Source organism: Chiloscyllium punctatum, chromosome 40, assembly GCF_047496795.1.
Source record: "Chiloscyllium punctatum isolate Juve2018m chromosome 40, sChiPun1.3, whole genome shotgun sequence".
NCBI classification, from domain to species: Eukaryota; Metazoa; Chordata; class Chondrichthyes; order Orectolobiformes; family Hemiscylliidae; genus Chiloscyllium; species Chiloscyllium punctatum.
In genome coordinates, this window is record NC_092778.1 from 55,096,991 (window position 1) to 55,117,832 (window position 20,842).

General features: G+C 44.0%; 1 protein-coding gene across 4 annotated transcripts in view; it reads right to left on the minus strand.

The window, feature by feature from the left end:
* Nucleotides 1-20,842, minus strand: part of LOC140464628 (neuronal-specific septin-3-like) — a 408,811-nt gene that overhangs the window by 229,468 nt on the left and 158,501 nt on the right. Inside the window, exon 1 of one of the 4 annotated variants that reach the window (XM_072559956.1) lies at nucleotides 12,688-12,780. The exons of 1 other annotated variant lie outside the window; for it this stretch is intronic. The gene's annotated coding sequence lies outside the window, so the exon portion shown is untranslated. Of the gene's footprint in view, nucleotides 1-2,573; nucleotides 2,741-3,090; nucleotides 3,196-12,687; nucleotides 12,781-20,842 lie in introns of those variants that run through there. 2 more of the 4 variants (XM_072559954.1, XM_072559950.1) reach the window with 2 other exon arrangements.

Here is a 20,842-nt window from a genome sequence, read left to right on the forward strand (position 1 = left end):
GCTTTTCACTACTGTTGGGACTTCTCAAAGTGCTTTCCAGTCAAGGAAGGAAGCTGTACTCCGCTGTAATAGAACAGTAGAAAACACAATCAAGTTGGACACAGTGAACTCCTACAAGCAACACCATGACAATGACCATATAATTTATGATTTTAGATGTTGATTGGCCTGGGCACTGGGGTCGATGCCATAGCTCTCCTTCGAAAGAGTGCCAGAAGATCTTAAGAGCAAATTACTGCAGATGCTGGAATCTGTCCTGAAACCAAACGTAGTTGGAGCTTACAGCTGGTCAGACAGCATCCATGGAGATAAAGCAAACTACCATTTGGTTCTAGATGGCTCTTCATCAGATCATATGATCTTATACATGGTATGATCTGCCTTCACACTGAGGGTGATGTGTATATGGAATGAGCTCCAAGAGGAAGTGGTGGAGGCTGATACAATTCCAATATTTAAAAGTCATCTGCAAGGGTATATGAATAGGAATGGTTTAGAGGGATATGGGCAAAGGGAACTTGATTAATTTAGGATATCTGGTCAGCAAGGACACGTTCAGCCAAAGGGTCAGTTTCCATCACTCTGACTCTATAACTCTAAAACTTGGAGGTGCTGGTATTGGACTGGGGTGGACAAAGTTAAAAATCACACAACACCAGGTTATAGTCCAACAGGTTTATTTGGAAGCACTAGCTTTCGGAGCGCTTGATGAAGGAGCACAACCACCTGATGAAGGAGCGTCAGTCCGAAAGCTAGTGCTTCCAGTTAAACCTGTTGGACTATAACCTGCCATTGTGTGATTTTTAACTTTGTACACCCCAGTCCAACATCAGCATCTCCAAATCCTGAAAGATGGTGCAAGTGCAAAGGATACTGGTCTTTCTGTGAATATCCACAGTGGTGATTTGTTCTGGGACCACTCATAGTCAAATAGGAATAGAGTCAAACATATAAGCGATATCATAGGGGCAGAGTTGATAGTTAATGAGGTGCACATGGTAAGATGCAGTGGGAAATCTTGCTAGACCTTGCGGTGTGAGTCCCTCCAAAAAAACTTGCACAATTCACTCTTCGATAAAGGAAAAAGAGGCAACATTCAGCTCATTGAGGGAGTTCAGTTTGGCTACATTTGCTGAGAGTGATGTTTTAAATTTCTCGTGCTGAGATTGTGGAGAGGGTGATCAGGATGGGACGGGGGTGAAAAGGAAGGGATGAGGACACACTGTGTTCAGAACCTTCCCAATGCAAGTTCCCAAATGAGCGAACATTCGAAGTTGCTGGCACCAGTATCAATGCCATTCGGTTTATACTCAGGCAAGCAAGGAACATTGTATGGACCAGGTCAGGGCTGTTGAATGAGTTTTCCCCTGTCTTAGAACCCTTTAGGCATCAAATCCTCAAAATTTCCCGAGTTGGATACATCGCTCCTTGGATCCAGAAGAAGGCTGTCTTGCTTTGGCTCAGAAATTCCTCAGCGACCACCCTTCTTACACACACGGGCCACTTCCCCATCCAATTTACCCTTTAACTAGACTCGGGCTGCCAATTTAATGCCACATTACAACTGGTCGTTCTCCAGATTTATACTCTCCAGGAATTTCAATGAGATTTTCCCATGTTGTTCTCATTTACTGGCCTTGCAGTGAGCGAGCGCAGGGGAGATAAGTTCACCTCAGCCTGGACTGAATTGGAGCCCAAGGTGGTGTTCTCTCCCTCTCAGTTCCTTACATTTTCTATGTCATTTAAATGTTCAGCATCTACCAAATCCTATCACTCCTGCATGTAAAAATAATGTTCTTTAACATGGTACATTGTTATAAAATGTGTAACTACTGACTGCATAATTGATAACCACATAATCAAAATGTACATTAATATCAAGGTGACATTGATAATGCACTGTAATCTATTCTGATAAGTCACTAGAAGTAGTTAATATCAATATTTTAGCCTTGAACCACTGGTAATCTGAAAGAGTGCAGTTACATTGGCGATAATAGCTAGGTCTGGTTACCAACAGTTATTTCAATTATTCCTGCACTGAATGCAACATGTTCTTGGAAAGCTACCAATATTTTCTGATGAACAAATTTAGGATAAACTACTCAGTAATACATCTACTGTTTCCTCCCCCCCATCTCCTCTGTTAAAATTTTATTTTCTCTGTTAAGAGCATCAGAAAGCAAGGCATTAATAATATTTCCTTTCCCTAGCACTTTAGTTCCAGCCAAGTTAAGGCTTGATTGTTCCAGCACTGTACAGAAACTAAACAATGGAATGCTAGTCTTAAATATTCCTAATATACTCCTGTGAGCATCCCTTAATATTAAACAGGAGGGAAACCAGAGCAACACCATCTGCCATCATCTGCAGGGTACAATCCGAAATATCTATCTGTGCAAACAAGTTTTGCCCAGCCACAATAATACCAGGTAAAACAGCGCATCCACTCTCTGCACTGCTGCCCTAGCTCTCCTAAATAGTAACATGTGCCATAGATCAGTTAACTACCAGCACAGACAGCTACAATCTTCAATCATCTCTTTAAGCAACCAAGAATGGACAGAACTTACCTTCTCTGAGATCTGGTTCTTCCCTCCTGTAGATTTTACAGGAGGTGCAAAAGTTTATTTTTTTTTGCCACTATTAGCTTTCAGGAGTGAACCGCAGTGTCTGAGCAGGCAGAGTGCAAACACAGGAAAGCTGCAACAGGAAGCACTGAGTTACTGCACTATTTGCACTCCAGAGGAAGTGGGAGAGCATGTGGGGACTTCAACAATAGCATGTAACCCTATGTCAAAATCTCATTAAATGACAGGCTCCTATTCACAAGAGGAGAGCAGCATATGGTCGAGTCCTGGAAATTGATTCTGCGCGAACGGTAAATTAGTGTTGAGATCAGCGAGTTGAAAAATCTGGCCATTTGTTTTTTTTTAACAAAAGAAAACCCTCAAACCTCTGCATAGGAAATGAAAGTGGTTTTAGAATTATAGCTTTCCCCACTCTAGCTCAATCAAGGGATCTCCACAGGGAACTGGCATGAACTCGCAAGCTCTGAATAAAAGTAAAACAAAAAAAGCTTGCTTTTACTTTTTTTTGTGTGTTCCTCTTTCCATCTTTCCGTGGAGAGTCTTTAAGAAGCGATTGGATGCCTCCACATCTTTCTTCATATGCAAATGCAGGGTCTGTTTTCACTAAATCTCTGCTCCAATCCCCCCCGCCCCCCACCGCATTAGGTCTGAGAATGACTGAAGCTGTGGAGATTCTGATTACATGAACACACACTCTCTGTGGAAGAGGTAAGGATACAGAGAGACAGAAAAGAAGTCTGACTGGACATAAATACCGCCAGGGGAAAAGAAAAACCATTCAAACTGCACATCTTGTTTTAATATAACGTCGAACATTTCCTGTTAATGATGAATGCTGGAAGGAGCAGTATCCACACACACACAAAAAAATGACAACTACTCAAGGAGTGAAAACTGGCGAGGGAGAAGCTGGAGCTAAGTTAGCTGTGCCTTAAACCCAGTTTGACTTAAAAAGAGGGGGAAAAATAGCTTTCTTTAAAAAGAAGCTAGGGCTAAAATGAGAGAAGTTTGCCTTATCTGTGAAATCTTTTGACCACTGAAGTATAGAATGTGCTCGAATATGTTTCCTATTACGAGGTCACAACGCTTTTCAGAACAAGATTGTTTCAGTGCAATTGGTGCGATTCACTCAAAAAAAAACTCTACAGGAGGATGAAATGACATTCTCAATAAACCCCTTTCCGCTAATAAATCCACTTTAAAGCTTAAATCCCAATCTCCATTGCTAGATAAATGGCCTGTAAAATGAAGCTGTTTGTATTGAATGCTTGGCAAAAATGTATAAACGGTTACAATGTGATTGCCTTTACACATGGTACAAGTGACTGTGTTGCAACAGAATTGTGATAATCCTGGTGCCTACTACAAAATACAACATTGTCTTGCTTGTCTACAATAAAAGGGCAACAACAGTCATAGAAAGTCACCACAGCAAGGAAAGAGACCCTTCATCCCACCCTCCTCTCATTTATCTCTCCACCCTTCAGGCACTCTGACTGTATTCCTGATAAAGGGCTTTTGCCCGAGACGTCGATTTTCCTGCTCCTCGGATGCTGCCTGAACTGCTGTGCTTCTCCAGCACCTCTATTCCAGAATCTGCAGTCATTGTTTTTACCTAGCACCTACTCAAATCCCATTTACCAGCCCTTAGCTCAGAGTCTTCTCTGCTATGAAGTTTCAAATGCTCACCTAAATAGTCCTCATACAACTTCAGGATTCCTTCCTCTAGCATCCTTTCACACAGAGTTCCTCTGGCTCAAAACCATTTTTCCTTAAATCCCCTCTAAATTTCCTGCTCCTTACTTTAAAACTGGGCCCCCTGGTTAAATACCTCTCCACTAAGGGGAAAATGTTTCTCCCTATGTCTGCCCCTCATAACCTTAAAATCAGAATTCACACAACACAAGTTTATAGCCCAACGTACAAGCATTCAGAGCACTGCTCCTTCGTCAGGTAGCTAGTGGGACAGGATCATAGGACACAGAATTTACAGTAAAAGATCAAAGTGTCATACAAGTGATGCAATGTATTGAATAAACCTAGATTGCTGTTAAGCCTTTAATCACTTAGAATGGGGATGCAGGTTAAAGTGATTATATGTAAATCCAAGAACTCCTTTCAAGTCACAGTCTCAAAATAACTTAAGGTTTTATAAAGGAAAAAGATGGCATCTCAGCTCAGACATTGCATTAAAAGGTTAGAGTCTGTCTGTGTCCCAACCTTGAGTCAGACTGGTTCTTTTTTTAAACTTTATCCACCCCAGTCCAACACCAGCACCTCCATCATGGTCTCATAACCTTGTACACCTCAATCAGATTCCTGATGAAAGGCTCCTGCCCGAAACGTCGATTCTCCTGCTCCTCGGATGCTGCCTGACCGGTTGTGCTTTTCCAGCGCCACATTTTTTGACTCTGATCTCCAGCATCTGCAGTGCTCACTTTCTCCCAATCAGATCCCCTCAGCCCTGTAAGAAAACAATTTTGCTGCTCTTTGGATGCTGCTTGAACTGCTGTGCTCTTCCAGCACCACTAATCCAGTATTTGGTTTTCAGCATCTGCAGTCATTGTTTTTACCTAGAAAAACAACCGCAGCCTAATCTTATCAGAACAGAGTCATTCCAACTCAAGGAACTACTGGCGAGTCTCCTCTGCAGCCCCTCTGTCACATCCTTTCAACTTGCGGCAGTCAGAACTACACACAGCAAGGACTGCACAAAACATTACATAGGACAAACAGGAAGACAGCTAACGATCCGTATCCATGAACACCAACTAGCCACGAAACGACACGACCAGCTATCCTTAGTAGCCACACTCGCAGATGACAAGCAATATGAGTTCGACTGGGACAACACTACTATTATAGGACAAACCAAACAGAGAACAGCCAGGGAATTCCTAGAGGCATGGCACTCATCCACAGATTCAATCAATAACCACATCGACCTGGACCCAATATACCGGCCACTGCAGCGGACAGCTGGAACTGACAACCGGAAACGGCAGAGACAAACCACTATAAATGCCGGAGGAAACATCACAGAGGCGTTTCACAGGAGGCTCCCAAGCACTGAGGATGTCACCTAGACAGGGGACGAAACGTTTGCAAGACAAATGCCCAGCTTGGCGAACAGAACCACAACAACGAGCACCCGAGCCACAAATCTTCTCACAAACTTTGAACTACACACAGCACTTCATTTGTGGCCTAACAAGCCATGGGGCATTGGGACAAAACAGGCAGCTAACCTACACTGATCCTTTAAGGAACATCACACTGTGACCCAGCACACCATTTACCATAGTTAACACTTCTAGCCTGCACACTACAGAGTTATTTCCCATGGCTAATCTACCTAACCTGCTCCTCGGATGCTGCCTGACCTGCTGTGCTTTTCCAGCACAGTACCCGCTTCTGCCTAATCCACCTAACCTGTCCATCACTGGCCACTACAGACAATTTACCATGGCCAATCTATCAAACCTTTGGACTGTAAGAGGAAACCCACACAGACATGGGGAGAACATACAAACTCCACACAGACAGTCATCCGAAGCTGGAATTGAACCCAGACGCTGTGAGGCAGCAGTGCTGACCACTATGCTACCCTAGCTTTCAAGCCCTCCATGGGAGTTGATGATGGATACAGCACCTTCCTGCTGCTCTATTTGACTGATCCTCAGCAATGATTCCAGTGGTCTCGCTGTGGAGCCTTCTACATGGCGTTGGAATGTGCTGCGATGTCCTCAACCCCTCCACAGCAATCGCCTGCCTTCCTCACTGGATGGAGAACATAAACACCACATGTTCGTTGGCTGCCGTCTATAAATCAGGGCCATTCTGATGTACGATTAACAGGGGGTTGGGGCCAGAACTTAACCTGATGATGGGCTCCTGGTGCCCTTGGGAAGAATTCAGCCCCTTGACTCTGATTCTCTCTCTCTCTCTCCCCACAGATACTCTTGCTGAGATATTTGTATCATCAGGTGAAGTGCCGGAAGACTGGAGGTTGGCAAACGTGGTGCCACTGTTTAAGAAGGGTGGTAAGGACAAGCCAAGGAACTATAGACCAGTGAGCCTGAACTCGGTGGTGGGCAAGTTGTTAGAGGGAATCCTGAGGGACAGGATGTACATGTATTTGGAAAGGCAAGGACTGATTAGGGATAGTCAACATGGCTTTGTGCGTGGGAAATCATGTCTCACAAACTTGATTGAGTTTTTTGATGAAGTAACAAAGAAGATTGATGAGGGCAGAGCAGTAGATGTGATCTATATGGACTTCAGTAAGGTGTTCAACAAGGTTCCCCATGGAAGACTGATTAGCAAGGTTAGATCTCATGGAGTACAGGGAGAACTAGCCATTTGGATACAGAACTGGCTGAAAGATAGAAGACAGAGGGTGGTGGTGGAGGGTTGTTTTTCAGACTGGAGGCCTGTGACCAGTGGAGTGCCACAAGGATCGGTGCTAGGTCCTCTACTTTTTGTCATTTACATAAATGATTTGGATGCGAGCATAAGAGGTACAGTTAGTAAATTTGCAGATGACACCAAAATTGGAGGTGTAATGGACAGCGAAGAGGATTACCTCAGATTACAACAGGATCTGGACCAGATGGGCTAATGGGCTGAGAAGTGGCAGATGGAGTTTAATTCAGATAAATGCAAGGTGCTGCATTTTGGGAAAGCAAATCTTAGCAGGACTTATACACTTAATGATAGGGACCTAGGGAGTGTTGCTGAACAAAGAGACTTTGGGGTGCAGGTTCATAGCTCCTTGAAAGTGGAGTCACAGGTAGATAAGATAGTGAAGAAAGCGTTTGGTATGCTTTCCTTTATTGGTCAGAGTACTGAGTACAGGAGTTGGGAGGTCATGTTGCAGCTGTACAGGACATTGGTCAGGCCACTGTTGGAATATTGTGTGCAATTCTGGTCTCCCTCCTATCGGAAAGATGTTGTGAAACTTGAAAGGGTTCAGAAAAGATTTCCAAGGATGTTGCCAGTGTTGGAGGATCTGAGCTACAGGAAGAGGCTGAATAGGCTAGGGCTGTTTTCCCTGGAGCATCGGAGGCTGAGGGGTGACCTTATAGAGGTTTACAAAATTATGAGGGGAATGGATAGGATAAATAGGCAAAGTCTTTTCCCTGGGGTTGGGGAGTCCAGAACTAGAGGGCATAGGTTTAGGGTGAGAGGGGAAAGATATAAAAGAAACCTAAGGGGCAATTTTTTCACACAAAGGGTGGTACGTGTATGGAATGAGCTGCCAGAGGATGTAGTGGAGGCTGTTACAATTGCAACATTTAAGAGGCATTTGGATGGGTATATGAATAGGAAGGGTTTGGAGGGATATGGGCCAGGTGCTGGCAGGTGGGACGAGATTGGGTTGGGATGTCTGGTCGGCATGGACGGGTTGGACCGAAGGATCTGTTTCCATGCTGTACATCTCTATGACTCTATGAGATGCTGCCTGACTCGCTGAGCGTTTTCAGCATTCTCAGTACTCCCGTGACATTCCCCTGAACTGCAGAATATTGGGAAAGACTACAAAAGTTGATTGTTTCTCCAAAAACAAGAAAACATGAGTGTGAGCAAGGGTCATAAAGTTTCAAGGAAGGTGATACAAATTATTTGATTTTACGCATTTCTAATCAAGCTTCTGGTTAACAATCTCCAGCCTGAAGGAGAATTCTACCAGATTCTCCAGACTGGCTATATGACTAGAATTTATTATCCCTGGAATCATTCTAGTAAACACTTTGAAATTAAAAAAAGAACAGGTGATGATCTCACTGAGAAATAGAAGATTCTGAGGGGGCTTGAGGGTGGAAGAGCTAACAGCAACTCTTTATTACTTGCCACATGCAAATCCAATTGTGGCGAAGGTATATGGGGAGTCGAGAGTGTGGTGCTGGAGAAGCACACAAGGTCATCGGACACTGCCTGACCTGTTGCGCTTTTCCAGCACCACACTTTTGACTCTGATCTCCAGCATCTGCAATCCTCACTTTCTCCTAGAAGGTACAGTATATGGGGACCACTGTGGTCCAAGAAACTGAATCCTAGTAAGAGCCATCAGCTTTAATGAGGAGGAAAAGAGTTGGAGAGAATGGGGGAGATTTTCACTACCTGCTAAACTCAGACTGTCAGCCTGACAGGAAAATCCATCCACAGTATCTGATGCAAGCGACTTCATGGAAGTGTTTTCGGAAAATCAATGATAAACAACAGAGAGTGAATTGGGAGGATTAAAGCTCAGTTTGAAAACGAACAGGTTATTCATATCAACCTCGAACCGTCAGCATTTTTTATTCTTACATGGGCCGTACACATCATTACCTTTTCCTAATTACCCTTCAGGGCTTTAGGCCATTTCAGAGGGCAGAAATCAACCACTTTGTTGCTGGTCTAGAGCCATATGTAGGCCATTCTGGGTGAGGACAGCAGGATATTCGTGAACTACTTATGATAACAGACAATGGCTTCCACAGTTACAAATAGTCTAGCATTTTTAATTCCACATTTTATTGCATTCAAATGTCACTGCCTACTATGGTGGAATTCAAACCCAGTGCTACTCCAGTATCAATGTGACTGGGACACTATCTCCGAATAAGAGTTCTAGCTGTGACAGCCCCTTTCTTTGTGTTTGTGGAAAATTAGAACAACGTCCCCTGAACAGCAGACCACACCCGAGGGGCCGAATGGCCCATGACTGGTCCTCATTCACATGTCTGTGCAGCAATTTGATTTTGTTAGGACATTTGTCATTCTTTCTTTATTGATTTGAAACACTATAGCTCATCGCTTTAAGCCTTCCGATATATTAACTATTGATAGCAAGCAGATTTTTATGGGGGGGACGTGATAGTCTTCTAGTATTATCACTCGCCTGTTATTCCAGAGACCCTGAAAATGTTCTAGGGACCTGGGTTCGAATCCCGCCAAGGCCAATGGTGGAATTTCAATGCAATAACAATCTGGAATTAAGAATCTAATGACGATCATGAATTGATTGCTGATCAATTTGGAAAAACCCATCTGGTTCACTATTGTCCTTTAGGAAAGGAATCTGCCATCTTTACCTGATCTGGCCTACGCAATGTGGTTGACTCTGAACTGCCCTCTGGGCAATTAGGGATGGGCAATAAATGCTGGCCTAGCCAACAATGCCCTCATCCCATGAATGGAAAAAAAATGAAGTGACAGGTTAGCAAGTGAATTATTAGTTCAGAGAATGGCGCTGGAATCCAATCCCAACTGATAACCCAGGTATAAGTGACAGGATAATTTTTACCTCGTGGTTAATTATGCAGTTTTGACTGCAATAGTACCTAAATGACATGTAAGAAAGTGTCACAGAGTATCACCTGTATTAGAAAGAAACTGGGTGATTTGGGTGCTTTGACTTAGAAGAAACACATTTTTATAATCTTTATTCTTTCATGAGGTGTGGGCATCACCAGCAAAGCTAAGATTTGTTGCTCATCCCTCATTCCCTTTGAGTGACCATTTTAGAGGGCAGTTAAGAGTCCACCACGTTGCCATGGGTCTGGAGTCACATGTAGGCGAGGTAAGGATGAGAAATTGCCTTCCCTCACAGACATCAGTGAACCAGATGGGTTTTCACAACAATCTGTCATAGCTTCACAGCAGCCATTACTGAACTTAATTTTCAACTCCAATTAGAAATTGATTTCAATTCCACTAGCTGCTGTGGTGAGATTTGAATTATCCCAGAACACTAGCTTGGGCTGGGTCTCTGGATCTGGAATGTTATTGGACTCTATCATGATGCCATTGTTGCTGCCCTCTAATTGCAGATGTACGACTGCTTTTGTGGGAAGTATGGGCAAAGACCACAGAGAATCAGCAGTTGTACTATTTCTAAAGGATCTGGAGAGGTTGGGGAGCTGTATTCATCAATCCCTCATCAGTGTTAAGGAAGGAAACTCCAGGAATCCTCTCAGAATTCCAAGGCCACGTTCTGTGTGTCACACCTCACAACATCAACAATGACGGCTCATCCTGAATTATATGTAACATAAACTGTACGGCAAAAGGCGATCTCCTACAGTCTGCACATCAACACACAATATTAAACAGTGATGCCATCTACTGAATGTTGCAATGATTTCACCCCTTCATTTAATAGAAGCAAAACTAACTTACTTGATGAAAGAGTTCTATAAATAGATGAAAAAAAACTTTAAAAAAGAGGAAAATGAAAACAGTGGATCTTTAAAAATATGAAATAGTGGTTTGCTAATCTTTTCTATAAACCTCATTCTCTGAAATAAGGTTAAATATATATTTTTTGTTTGAATTACAATGATAGTGCTTAAAATTGGTAATTTATTTGTAAGCTACATTAAAAGAGAAGATATGCTTATTAAAAAATTCTCAATCATTCCTAAAGAGGACATATTGTTATGAATTGAATTGAAAACAATTTGCTTTCAAGTGGTGTTGTTCACATGTAGTTTGAATTCTGAAGAATTCAGGCCTCAAAATGTTATTGGTGTGTGAGACAGGGAACAGAACATGGTCTATGCCTGAGGAAGGTATACGGTCTTATTTCAATGGAACCAGACAGAGCCAAGAGATAGGATAGGATAGGATGAGGATAACTGGCCAGGCACTGGGTTGAGACCAGGTCGGGGAGGATAGGAAGCTGAGGGGATGTAGCAGCAGTGACCCTAAAGCTCCAAGATTAAGTGATGAGTGAAAACTATTGCAGTATGAGATCAAACAACTTGCACTGCAGTTTACACAAGAGGTCAGGTTTCAAGATTAAAATAAAATGTATTATTGCTGAGGCTTCAAAAGCTACAAATATTCTGACATGGAGGGGGAGGGACTTCCTGTGTACACCCCAAACAACTTGCCTCATTGCAAAAGAGTTGTCTGATGGAGACATCATGGTGACACTAAGAGGAAATGCACATCCCCTATTTTTTTTTTTAGAAATTGTATGGACAATGGAGATTAGAGTCTGTATTTTAACCACTGTCATTTGAATTATACTCAGGGCTTTCAAACTGATATATTGTCAATCCAAGCACTGCAATACAGATCCTGGTATTGACTATGGAAAACAAAGGTATACTGGTTTTGTTACAACAACAGAATATTTTGTGTAGCACCTTCAAAATCGTAAGACCTCGCAAGGTGCTTTGAGGGTCTGTTATAAGGCAAAGTGTAACCTCAAGCCATAAGAACAAACATTTAGTCACATGACCAAAATCTTGGTCAAAAAGGTAGGGTTAGAGGGGCACCTTAAAAGGAGGAGATCAAGGTGGAGGGGTTCAGAGCTCAGGGCTTTGTGCAGTTAAAGACACCAAAGGCAGAGTAATTAAAATTGAGGAGAGTAAAGGAGTCAGAAATAGAGGAGTGTAGAGATCTTGAAGAATTGGCGATTACTGTACAAAGGAAGGGAGGGGTGAGGCTGTGGAGCCACTTGAGCATAAGGATAGGAATTCCGTCAGGAGAGCGCATCTTTTCTGCAAAGGAATCATTTTAACCTCAATACACCAATAACCTTTGGACAGTTAAAAATAAACATAGGAAACCCTATTCATTCACTTTGATGAGGTGCCAGGGCAGCGTTATCATAAATCTTTCGGGACACACATGTAGTGAGACAGATCTCAAATCGCTGACTCGGACTTCAATAAGCCAACATACAGGAAAGTGTTTGAAAAGACATTTCTTAAACCCACCTCAATATGTTGCTTAAAGCAAAGGAAAGAACAGAAACAAGTGATTTTGGATTTGGAGATACAGTTACTGCCATTACTTAACACAACTTTATATTCCTCACAATCGACCAAATGATATTAAGCTTTTACACCATGCAAAAAATTACAAAAAACTTTCTGAATGACGACATCTAGTTTACAAATGCAGTGCCACTGCGAGGTCATAAACGTTGTATCATTCTAGTTACTGTCCATTGAGGAGGACAGCAATAGCTATAAGGCATGTTTGGCTTTGTAAATGCAATCAGACCCACTATCTGTACAGTCACGTCATCTGAATACTACTGAATTCTGACTAACGTGTGGTACAGCAGCCTCATTGTGCCCATTTCTTTTCTTACCATTTATTTTCCCACAGGGTCCGTGAAGTGTCGCATCACTCGATATGTGAAAACCTGGTACAACAAGGTCCAGAAGAGAATAATCTCCTACTCCTCAGTATTAGGAAACACAGTAAACCACACCCAAATTAGTCACAGTGAGTTGTCACTGTATTCCCAGCAGCTTCCAGGAAACGGGAGCAGAGGGCATCTCCCACATAGCTGCCAAATTGGCTGGATTCACGCACGTGTGGACTCGGTTTTGGATTGAGAGTGGCGGTATAAGCAGAGGAAAGGTTTCGGTCAGCTTCCACTCACTGCTGAACACAAAATCACAGGCTTATTAGTTCACTAAACTCTGAGATAAATGGTCACCTTTCACACAAATATCATATCAACTGATGCTTGTTATTTTTTCCAAAATTTTTATTTCGCTTGCAAGTTCAGAAAGATAATATGGGTCAGATTTTTTTATTCGCAATGCATTGTAGCAGTGTTGGATTAGACAGTTAGGCTCTTTCCCCCCCCCCCCCCGCACTCCCAGATGGCCTAGTGGTATTATCACTAGATTATTAATCCAGACACCCTGGTAATGTTCTTTGAATTCAGGTTTGAATCCACCCCAGCAGATGGTGGAATTTTAATTTTTTAAACTTGGAACTAAGAGTCTAACGATGACCATGAATCCATTGTCAATTGTGGGGGAAAACCCACCTGGTTTATTAATGTCCTATAGGGAAGGAATCTGGCATCCTCACCTGGTCTGGCCTACAATGTGACTCCAGACCCACAGCAATGTGGTTGACACTTGGGTATGGGTATTAAATTCTGGCCTAGCCAGCGACACGTTCATCCCGTGAATGACTAAACAAAAACAAAGTTCCAAGATTACAACACTGATCAAAGTGTGAGGTGATAATGAGCAAATGGCTGTTGAGCAGGTTGGCATGCAACGGGACATCTATATCCTCAAGCAATGAGATACATGCTTTAGAAAATGAGCACTCTCCAGGACAGGGCAGTTGATTCAAGAAGGTAAATTCCCAAGAAAGAAATAGGTTTCGTAAAGCTAAAGGTTTCAATGGCCATGGGAAGAGAGAAGTATGGCAATGGGATACGATTGTACTGATTGGGAGAGCAGGCTCAATGGGATGAGTGGTCTACTCCCTCTTCTACTTTATAAGTTTCGATGTCAAATCAAATACATAAGTAAGTGAGGGAGGGGTCATGGAGGAAGAACAATTTAGTTGAGAGAAAAAGTAAAAAGCAAAAAAATAATGTTTTTTGCAACGTCCCTAAAAGACCTGAAGGACAATAGACAATAGGTGCAGGAGTAGGCCATTCTGTCCTTCGAGCCAGTACTACCATTCATTATGATCGTGGCTGATCATCCTCAATCAGTATCCTGTTCCTGCCTTATCCCCATAACCCTTGATTCCACTATCCTTAAGCGCTCTATCCAACTCTTTCTTGAATGAGACTGCATGCTTTAAAGTTAATTTGTAGTTTTAGAGATCGGCACTTATTGACCATGCTATTACAAAGATTACTTAGGCTTGCTTAACTTTCAGTGCTGAGCTTAATCGATAAATAATGGACAAGTGTAGCAACTTTGTAAAAATCCAGGAGGCTAAGAGCAAGATGCCACTTTTGAAAGTTGACAGGGGAACCATGTAACTTTTGGAGATTGACACATAATGTGACTGCTGTATGTATAACCCATAAATAACAGACTGAGCCTTTGTCCCTTCCATTATTTAGGCAATAAATTCTGGCCTAAATGTTCACACTCTAAAGTCCAACGTTGGTGGTGGTTGCAGGAGTGGGGAAAGAACCATCTGTAAACAGCCTTCTTGCTTTCAATTTCCAAAAGGTACAACAAGCCATAGTGTTATTTAAGTGGATTAATGCTTGTGAAAGCATAAGGCATAATATATACATGACAAATTTGATATTTCAACCTTCAATTTATTCTTTACCAGTTATGCTAGTTAATTACAACAATGCATTTCCAACATTCAACTTCACCAAGTGATTTTAATTTGTTGCAGATCATACAAAATTAGCTTCGTCTACCAGTTGAGCTCTGTTAATTGATCTCAGGAGCACATAGAGTCATACCGCACAGAAACAGATCCTTCGGTCCATCCATCCATACTGAGCATAATCTCAAACTAAACTCATCCCACCTGCCTGCTCCTGGCCCATATCCCTCCAAACCTTTCCTATTCATATCCTTATCCAAATGTCTTTTAAATGTTGTAACTGTACCCACATCCACCACTCCCTCCCTCAGGAAGTTCATTCCACACGCAAACTTCCTTCTTTGTAAAAATTTGCCTCTTGTGTCTTTTTAAAATCTCTCTCCTCCCACATTTAAAGGCTTAACACGAGTCATTTACTGAACATTTGGGATCAGAACTGGACCATTCCCCCCACCATCACACCCACTCCAGTTACAGGTTCCGCCCCCACTCCCAGCTCTACACCCACAGCAGATTCCAGTTCCCAGCCCTACCGAGTTTTCACCATCCCCCCAGACCTTCCCCTCACTGAGGACGAACGATCAGTCCTCAGCAAAGGATTCACCTTCATCCCCCTCCGTCCACGCATCAATGAATTTAATACACGACGTGACATCGAACAATTCTTCCGTCGCCTCCGCCTCCGAGCTTACTTTCACAATCAGGACTCCCGCCCACCTTCCGAGGACCCCTTCGCCCACCTCCAACACACTGCATCCACCTGGACACCCCGCGCTGGCCTATTACCTGCCCTCGACCTCTTCATTTCCAACTGCCGCCGGGACATTAACCGCCTCAACCTGTCTACCTCCCTCCCCCACTCCAACCTCTCACCCTCACAACGCGCAGCACTCCAATCCCTCTGCTCCAATCCCAACCTCACCATCAAGCCAGCGGATAAAGGAGGCGCAGTGGTAGTCTGGTGCACTGACCTCTACACCGCTGAAGCCAAACGTCAACTCGAGGACACCTCTTCCTACTGCCCCCTTGACCATGACCCCACCCCCCATCACCAAACCATCATCTCCCAGACCACACAGAACCTCATCACCTCAGGAGATCTCCCACCCACAGCTTCCAACCTCATAGTCCGGGAACCCCGCACTGCCCGGTTCTACCTCCTTCCCAAGATCCACAAGCCTGACCACCCTGGCCAACCCATTGTCTCAGCATGCTCCTGCCCCACTGAACTCATCTCTACCTACCTCGACACTGTCCTATCCCCCCTAGTCCAGGAACTCCCCACATACGTTCGAGACACCACCCACGCCCTCCACCTCCTCCAAGACTTCCGTTTCCCTGGCCCCCAACGTCTCATCTTCACCATGGATATCCAATCCTTCTACACCTCCATCTGTCATGACCAGGGCCTCCAAGCCCTCTGTTTTTTCCTCTCCAGACGTCCCCAACAGTACCCTTCCACCGACACTCTCATTCGTTTGGCTGAACTGGTCCTCACCCTTAACAATTTCTCCTTTGAATCCTCCCACTTCCTCCAGACCAAAGGCATAGCCATGGGCACACGTATGGGCCCCAGCTATGCCTGTCTCTTTGTTGGCTATGTAGAACAGTTGATCTTCCGTAATTACACCGGCACCACTCCCCACCTCTTCCTCCGCTACATTGATGACTGCATTGGCGCCACCTCATGCTCCCGCGAGGAGGTTGAGCAATTCATCAACTTCACCAACACATTCCACCCTGACCTTAAATTTACCTGGACCATCTCTGATACCTCGCTCCCCTTCCTGGACCTCTCCATCTCCATTAATGACGACCGACTTGACACTGACATATTTTACAAACCCACCGACTCCCACAGCTACCTGGATTACACCTCTTCCCACCCTACCTCTTGCAAAAATGCCATCTCGTATTCCCAATTCCTCCGCCTCCGCCGGATCTGCTCCCAGGAGGACCAGTTCCACCACAGAACACACCAGATGGCCTCCTTCTTTAGAGACCGCAATTTCCCTTCCCACGTGGTTAAAGATGCCCTCCAACGCATCTCGTCCACATCCCGCACCTCCGCCCTCAGACCCCACCCCTCCAACCGTAACAAGGACAGAACGCCCCTGGTGCTCACCTTCCACCCTACCAACCTTCGCATAAACCAAATCATCCGCCGACATTTCCGCCACCTCCAAACAGACCCCACTACCAGGGATATATTTCCCTCCTCACCCCTTTTCGCCTTCCGCAAAGACCGTTTCCTCCGCGACTACCTGGTCAGGTCCACCCCCCCAAACAACCCACCCTCCCATTCTGGCACCTTCCCCTGCCACTGCAGGAACTGTAAAACCTGCGCCCACACCTCCTCCCTCACCTCTATCCAAGGCCCTAAAGGAGCCTTCCACATCCATCAAAGTTTTACTTGCACATCCACTAATATCATTTATTGTATCCGTTGCTCCCAATGCGGTCTCCTCTACATTGGGGAGACTGGGCGCCTCCTAGCAGAGCGCTTTAGGGAACATCTCCGGGATACCCGCACCAATCAACCACACCGCCCCGTGGCCCAACATTTCAACCCCCCCTCCCACTCTGCCGAGGACATGGAGGTCCTGGGCCTCCTTCACCGCCGCACCCTCACCATCAGACGCCTGGAGGAAGAACGCCTCATCTTCCGCCTCGGAACACTTCAACCCCAGGGCATCAATGTGGACTTCAACAGTTTCCTCATTTCCCCTTCCCCCACCTCACCCTAGTTCTAAACTTCCAGCTCAGTAACTGTCCCCTTGACTTGTCCGGACTTGTCCGACCTGCCTATCTTCTTTTCCACCTATCCACTCCACCTTCTCCTCCTTGACCTATCACCTTCATCCCCTCCCCCACTCACCCATTGTACTCTATGCTACTCTCTCCCCACCCCCACCCTCCTCTAGCTTATCTCTCCACGCTTCAGGCTCACTGCCTTTATTCCTGATGAAGGGCTTTTGCCCGGAACATTGATTTCGAAGCTACTTGGATGCTGCCTGAACTGCTGTGCTCTTCCAGCACCACTAATCCAGAATCTGGTTTCCAGCATCTGCAGTCATTGTTTTTACCTCGTTGATTTTAAGTCCTTTCTCCTGTTCAGTTCAACAGGGTGACCTGAGAGTATTGAATGAACAGATAATAATGGCAGCAATAACTGGTGAAATTAATTTCACTCCATGCAATCTTGAGAATGGTGGTTTTATGTCTCTGCTGTAGGAAACTTTCCCATTACTGCAGCACCCTAACATAATGCTGCATCATTTTGTAAAGAGATATTCTGTGGGCCTCTTAATTAGTATCACCAACAGCTCCACCTACATGCAAGTGTTGTCAAAGAAATGACTTGGAGGTGCGGGGTGTACAAAGGTGTACAAAGAGGATTGGGGTGTACAAAGTTAAAAATCACACAACACCAGGTTATAATCCAACAGGTTTAAAGCTAGTGCTTCCAAATAAACCTGTTGGACTATAACCTGGTGTGTAATTTTTAACTTTGTCAAAGAAATACAGACTTGCATTGATAAAGTATTTGTCATGAGCATAGAACATCCCAAAGCTCTGTGCAGCCAATGAAGTCATCATAATGCATAAAATGTAGCAGTCATTACTTACAATAGTAGTTAACTTCAACAAACAGTAATGTAATAATGACCAGTTATTGTGATGGTGGTTGAGCGATAAATATTGGTTAGGGGATAACTCCCTTGCTCTTCTTCAGCGCAATGAGGTATCAGTTTAACATCTCATGTAAAATCACCACCGGTAAACCAGCACTTGATCAGAATTTCAGCAGAAATTGAAGTCCTGACATGGAACTTGAACCCATCGCCTTTGGACTTAGAGGCAAGAATGTGACCAAGTTTGCCACAATCTCATCCAGTCTTTCTGCCACAAATGGAGACCACATATGAAAGGTGATGGTGCAATCCAGAAGGTCGGGTTAATGCTCTAGTGATGTGGGATTGAATCTCACTACGTCATTGGTGGCCATTTGAATTTAATTAATTAATTAATTAGTTAATCAGGGAATTAAAAAGCTAGTCTCAGTAACACTGTCTTTGAAACAATCATGAATCTATCAGCTGTTCTTTAGGATAAGTGATCTCCTGTCGTAACCCAGTCTGGCGATATTTGACTCTAGAGACAAAACAATACTGCCAGTGCTGGAATCCAGAGTCGACAAACAGGAGGCTGGAAGAACACAGCAAGCCAGGCAGCATCAGGAGGGGGGAGGGGGCAGTTAACATTTCGGGTATAACCCTTTTTCAGGACTGGAGGTGAAGTAGTGGGAGCGACAGATAAAGGGGGGGGGAGGTGGTTTGGGGTAATGAGAGTAGCAGAATGGTGAGGTAGTAATAGATGAGGACACAGGTAATTGGTACGACCTGGTTGGTAAATGGGAGGAATGAATCCACTTGGTGGTTGGAAGGAAAGATCAGTAGGTGGAACGGAGGGGAGGGGTTGGGAGCTGGAAAGGAAGCTGAGGGATGGGTGAGATGGTTATTTGAAATTGGAGAACTTTGTGTTAAGTCCTCTGGGCTGTAGGCTGCCAAGGCGGAAGACCGTAGACCCTCCTCCTCACCACCCATACACTCAACTCAAACTCTCACTCCTCCTGACACTCCATCCTGCACCCTCCCCTGGCACGTGTCCTTTCACCCAACTGCCTACTGTATTACCCCCTCCTTCATCCACCTTCCCACCACAATACTCCTTCCTTGCCCATCTGCCCACCATGCTGTATGTCGTTGACTCTTAATTACCCTCTGAAATGGTTTTAACAAGCCACTCAGTTCAAGAGCAACTGGCAAACAAATGAACGTCTGAGAGTGATACCCACCTCCCAAGAAATAAAGATCATATACAAGCCTTATCCATTGCATATTGTTCATTAAAAGCTTCCAGCAAGAATGGACTTTGAGATGTGTATCCACACAGTCATTTGACTAGCCTAAAATCCAGCATTACTGTACACCATTCCAAGTTATAACAAGAACTCATGGCTTATGTTGCTATACATAATATCATGCCCCAGTCTCTCTGTCAAACAACAGAAAGCTACTGAATGAGGTCTAATGGAATAAAATGTTTCGGATTAGTGTCAACTTACTCTCATTTGAAGCAACTTCTGTTTTCAAAAGGGCTTCCACATTATTATTCTAAGGTACTGACATTGACAACATGTTTACTGAAGCAGTTTAATATAATTCAATCAAATATCATAGTCACAGAAATATCATAGTCTCAGGTAAGAAATAATGTAGCCTAAAACCTGATTTCAGCCGTCAGACTCTGAGGTACAATAAATCCAAAATAGATCATTATTTTATGCTGAATATATAAATGTTTTCATTATTGCAACTCCACACTTAATTTTACTTTAATAGCAATCCTCTCGTTACTGTATGACCACTGCTTCACTTCTGTGTGGACTGTTTATATTCTACAGTCTCCCAGTTTTAGAAAATAAATCTACAGTCTGCATCACTGAAAACAGTGGCACAGTGGTTAGCACTACTGACTTACAACACCAGGGACCCAAGTTCGCTTCCACCCTTGGGTGACTGTCTGTGTGGAGTTTGTACATTCTCCCTGTGACTGTGTGGGTTTCCTCCCACAGTCCAGAGATGTGCAAGATAGATGGATTGGCCATGCTAAATTGTCCATGGTGTCCAGGGATGTGCAGGCTAGTTAGATCAGCCATGGGGCATGCAGGGTTACAGCAACGGGGGTGGATCTGGGTGGGATGCTCTTCAGAGGTTGGTATAGACTGGATGAGCCGAAAAGCCTGCTTCCACACTGTAGAGATTCTATGATTTCTATTAATAATTAGGGGAAAGTCCAGCTCTGAAGAGTGGGCTATGTTTCACCAGTTTTGTTTTGCCAAAATTCTTTAAATTTCCATAAACAGAGGATCACTTGTTCCTACCGTAATTCACTTCACTGCCATCAAAAAGGTATTTCTGTAAAATACCAATCCAATATTTCCAAAGATATACAAGTCAGTTGAATTGGCCATGTTAAATTGCCCATAGTGTTAAGTCCATTAGTCAGTGGCAAATATAAGGTAGGGGAATGGGTCTGGGTGGGTTACTCTTCGGAGGGTCAGTGTGGATTGTTGGGCTGAAGGGCCTGTTTCCATACTGTAGGGAATCTAATCTAATCTAAAAGCA